This window comes from Panthera uncia, chromosome A2 (genome assembly GCF_023721935.1).
Source record: "Panthera uncia isolate 11264 chromosome A2, Puncia_PCG_1.0, whole genome shotgun sequence".
NCBI classification, from domain to species: domain Eukaryota; kingdom Metazoa; phylum Chordata; class Mammalia; order Carnivora; family Felidae; genus Panthera; species Panthera uncia.
In genome coordinates, this window is record NC_064816.1 from 57,596,871 (window position 1) to 57,602,659 (window position 5,789).

Sequence of the window (5,789 nt, forward strand, 5' to 3'; positions counted from 1 at the left end):
AACTTTTGGTTCAAATGGAAAGTGTGGCCTCTGAGAACTGTTAACACCTTCAGTTGCAGATATGACCATGAACACAGAATTCTGGTGGACCCACAATGCGTGGGAACTTAGACTCCAAATGAGTACAAAATAAACATGTTGTGGAAGCCACATGACAAGCAGGTACAAGCTATTATGTGAATGTAACAGCAGGAATGGTGACAGACACACATGGTTCATCTTATCTCCTTTGCTCACACACATATTCTATCGTCCCACTAGCTTCACATACAAACACAAGTTTAAAGATAGATAAAATTATTAAGAATACCAAGACAACCCCAGCAGAGCATGAAACCAAGCATGGGACCATTCTAAGTGTGGGGCCCGGGCATCTACACGTGTTATCTCATAAACCGGATCCTGAGTGACTTTTTCTTTTTAATTGTGGTAAAAAACGCGTAACGTGAAACCCTCCTCATAAATTCTTTTAAGTTTTGAGTACCATATACAGTACAGTATTGTTAACTATATGTACATCATTGTATACCAGATCTCTAGAACCTTTTCATCTTCAGACTGTATATCCATTGGCCAACTAACTCCCCATTTCTTCCTCCCCTCCAGCTCCTGGCAACCACCAGTGTACTTGCTGCTTCTATGAGTTTGACCACTCTAGATACCTCATGTAAGTGGTATTTGTCCTTTTGTGACTGGCTTCTTTTACTTAGCATAATGTCCTCAAGGTTCATTCTTGTTGTAGTATATGGCAGGATTTCCTTCTTTTTAAAGGCTGAATGATATTCTATCACATGTATGTACTGTATTTTGTTTATCACTTCATCCATCAATAGACACTTAGATTGTTTTTACCTCTTGCATATTGTGAATAACGCTCCATTATACTGGGAATACAAATATCTCTTCAAGATCCTGTTTTTAGTTGTTTTGGATAAACACCCAGAAGTACACTTCCTGGATCATATTATGGTAGTTTTTTTTTTTTTTTTAATTTTTGTGGAATCTCTATACTGTTTTCAATAGTGCCTGTACCAGATGACATTCCTACCAACAGTGTACAAGAGTTCTAATTTCTCCACATCCTTACCAACATTTGTTATTTTCTGTTTTGTTTTGATAATGGTGATCCTAACAGATGTGAGGTGATATCTCATTGTAGTTTTGATTTGCATTGTCCTGATGATTCCTGATGTTCAGCATTTTTTTCATTTACTTATAGGCCATTTGTCTAACTTCTTTGGAGAAATGTCTATTCAAGTCTTTTGTCCAATTTTAAAATCAAGTTATTTGTGTTTGTGGGTTTTTTTCTCTTGCTATTGAGTTGCAGGAGTTTCTAATATATTTTGGATATTAACCCAAATATTTTTTCCCATCCTGTAGCTTGATGTAGTCCCACTTGTCTATATATTCCTTTGTTGCCTGTGCTTTTGGTGTCATGTCCAAGACCAGTATTATGAAGCTGTTCCCCCTGTTTTTTATTTCAAGGAGTTTTATAGTTTTAGGTCTTACATGTAAGCCTTTCATTAATTTTGAGTTGAATTTTGTGTATGGTTTAAAATAAGGGACCAATTTCATTATTTTGCAATGTGGGTATTTAGTTTTCCCTACACCATTTGTGGAAGACCTGATCCTTCCCCCCATTGTACATTCTTGGTACACGTGTCAAAGATAATTTGACTATAAATCCATGGATTTACTTCTGGACTCTCTGTTGTTCCATTGGTCCTTGTATGTCTTTTTTTTTTTTTTTTAATGTTTATTTACTTATTTTGTATGTGAAAGAAAGAGCACAAGCAGGAGAGGGGCAGAGAGAGAGAAAAACAGTTCCAAGCAGGCTCCGCGCTGCCAGTGCAGAGCCCGATCCGGGGCTAGAAGCCACAAACTGTGAAATTGTGACCTGAGCCAAAACCAAGAGTCAGATGCTTAACGGACTGAGCCACCCAGGTGCCCCTCTGTATCTGTCTTTATGGCAGTACCATACTGTGGTGATGATTGTAGCTTTGTAATACATTTTGAAACCAGTAAGTGTGAAGTCTCCATCTGTGTATGTGTGAAAACTTCAGGGTTTTCTACATATATGATCATGTCATCTATGAACAGAGATAATTTTCCTTCTTCCTTTCTGATTTAGATGCTTCATATTTCTTTTTCTTGCATAATTGCTCTAGCTACTACTTCCAGTACTATGTTGAGTAAAAGAAAAGAGAGTGGGCATCCTTTCCTTGTTTCCAATATCAGAGGGGAAGTTTTTTTTTTTTTTTTTTTCATTATTGAGTATAATGTTAGCTGTGGGCTTTTCATATATGGCCTTGAAAATGTTAAGATAATTTCTTTGTATTTCTAATTTATGGAGTGTTTTTATTATGAAAGGGTATTGAATTTGTTTTTTCTCCGTCTATTGAGATTCTCATGTGATCTTTATCCTTTGTTACATTAATGTGGTGTATCACATTTATTGAATTTTGTATGTTGAACGATTCTTGCATCTCTGGGATAAATTCCACTTGGTCATGGCATATGATCCTCTTAATGTGCTGTTGAATTTGATTTTCTAGTATTTTGTTGAGGTTTTGTGTATCAGTATTCATAAGAGATATTGGCCTGCAGTTTTCTTGTAGCATCTTTGTCTGGTTTGGGCATCAGAGCAATGCTGGCCTCATAATTGAGTTTAGAGGTATTCCTCCTTCTTCAGTTTTGTGGAGGACTTTGAGAAGGATTAGTATTTGTTTTTCTTTAAATGTTCAATAGAATTCACCAGTGAATCCTTCTGGTCCAGACTTTTTCTTTTTCAGGGAAATTTTTGATTACTGATTGAAATTTTCTATTTCTCCATGATTTACTCTTATAGGTTGCTAGGAAGTTCTCCATTTCTTCAAGGTATTCCAATTTGTCATAGTAATTGTTCATAGGACTATCTTATAATCCTTTTTATTTCTGCAGCATCAGTTCTAGTATCTCCTCTTTCTTTTTTATTCAAACCCTTTTTTTTTTCTTATTCCAGCTAAGGATTTATCACTTTTGATTATCTTTTTGAAAACCAACTCCTAGTTTTGTTGATTTTTTGTTTTTTTCTATTCTCTATTCATTTTCTGTTGTATTTCTGCTCTCTGCCTCATTTATTTCTGTTCTAATCAATATTGTTTTCTTCCTTCTGCTAACTTTGATTGTATAATATTTTTGTAGTCCTTGAAATTTAAAGTTAGATTGTTTATTTGAGATCTTTTTTAATGCCGCAGACATTTATCACTATATGCTTCTCTCTTTGTACTGCTTTTGCTGTATCCTGTCATTTTTGGTATGTTCTTTTTTCACTTTTGATGGTCTCAAGATATTTTCAAATTTAACTTTTCATTTATTTTTTGGCCTGTTGGGGGTTCAAGAGTGTTTTATTTAACTTCCACATATTGTAAATTTTCCAGTTTTTTTTTTTTTTCTGCTATTGATTTCTAGTCTCATTCCATTATGGTCAGAGAAGATATGTGGTATGATTTCAGTCTTCTTCAATTTAAGTCTTGTTTTGTGATCTAACATGTGATCTACCTTGGAGAATGTTCTGTGGCACTTGAAGTTTAATTGCCATTCGGTGGGAGGTTCTGTATATGTCTGTTAGGTCCATTTGGTCTCTAGTGTTGTCCAAGTGCTCTGTTTCTCTATTGATCTGCCTGGATAGCCTATGAATTATTGAAATCCCCTATCAGTATTGTGTTGTTGTCTATCTCTCCCTCAGTTCTGTCAATATATGTTTCATATATTTGGATGTTCTGATGCTGAGTGGGTGTATATTTATAATTGTTATATCTTCTTGGTGAATTGACCCTTTTATCATTGTACTCTTTGTGATGGTTTTTGATTCAAGTCTATTTTGTCTGATACAAGTATGCCTGCACTACCCCCTCCCCCCACCCCACCCCTCCACATGTTCTCTTTTTGGAATGTCTTTTTCAATCTTTTTGCTTTCATCCTATGTGCACCCTTAAATCTGCATGACATTTTGACCTCCATCTTTAGACATTCATCTTATTTCTCAACATTTTCAGAGTCTGACTGGAGTAATGTGCTCTTTAGTGTTTACTGCTTTGAAGAATTCAACAAAATGTTTCACTTAAGCTGAGCCTCTTTTCTCTCCCACCTCTGAACTTGAATGTCACTTATTATCTATCTTATTTTCTTGGAACTTAGCATACAAGGCTCAAATGGTAAGCTTTCTTAAAGGAGGACAATATGCTTGTTAAACTCAAGAATTCTGGTTTGTTGGGTCAGGTCTTTAGGAAACATATTAAATTGTTGGCTGTTAGCGCCCGTGGGAATATTTCTAAAGTGGAATCTGAGCCTGATATTCAGGTTTATTAGACACTGAATTAAGGATTTTAATAGAAGAATAGGCTGGTCTGCCCTATAGCAAAATTTTATCAAAGTATGACCTGTGGACTAACTGCATCAGACTTATCCTCACTGAGTCAATGAGTATCATCTCCCCAACTAAATTGTAAGCTTCTTATAGACAAGAACTTTTTTATAGCTCTTGTTCACCATCCCCCTCACCCAATATCCCAACTGTGCCTAGAATAGAAGATGCTGTCCATATACCTGTGTCAGTTTATTTTAAACAACGTAAATGCAGTAATATTTCCATTTCTCTCTCAGAATTGAGGCTACGTTCCACAAGATTCAAACATCAAGCTTTTAAATTTTTGTGAACCCATAGATCTGTACATAGTTGGCACAACTGTGCTTCTCCTGCACCACTCTAAGATGATCCTATCACAGGATGGTCATTAATTGTTTTAAAGTGCAAAGAAATAATAAGCAAAGAGAAGAAATCTCTTCTCAAAAGAACTTCTTCCACTAAAGTGAAGACTAAAGGTCAAAAAGTCAAATTAATATGGGATTTTTCACTGTTAGAAGTGATAAAAAACACTGACAAGAAATAACACAGTGCTGATTGCTATTATCATCTTTTCAATTTCCATTACAGTTGTTTATATTATTTTCATGGGATTTCAGTGAAGTTATCGAGGTTTTTATAATAGTCAAATTAATAAAACAAAAACTCTTGAAATACCAATACAAAGAAAAATGAGTCAGAACATGAAAAATGTTTCAGACAAGTTGACAACATATATTCTTTACTCGTTTCTCTTTTTAAGAGAAGTTCCATCTTATTCACACCCACATGTACAATACACTGAATAAAATACAGCTAATCACCCTATAGGGATAAAAAAGAAGCACAAGCTGCTTCCAGAAAATTCTTCTCTATTACTCCGACTATCTTAGTGAATTTGGCAAATGAAAGTATTTTGAAATATTCTCTAAATTTTTGTGTTTTATAATGATTTGCTTATTTATCTCAATGTAAATTTCACAAACCCTTGTAGAAATGTATTATTTTATTTTAACATTTAGAATTTGAATATTCCTATTTTCTCTCTTTTCTTTGCTCCCTATAATGATCTTTAGGATAGACTACATATACCCCTTACGTACTCCCCACATTCTACACCCCATGCACATGCAAAATAACTTTTGGGGACATATTAACATGAATTTGATTGAGTTTAGATGGCTGTAGAAAACATAGTTTTTATATCTCAACATTTTAAAAATGTCTTTTGGCAGTTACCCTAGTTTGAGCCCAAATTCTATTGATTTATAAAATGCTTTATAAAATACACCTAGATATGAGTAGTAAAAGGGTGAGTCTATATTACTGGGAGTCTATTTACATGAGTAACTGAAAAGAAATCAGGGAAAGAATGTATTATAACCAAGAGTCAGATATAATAGGT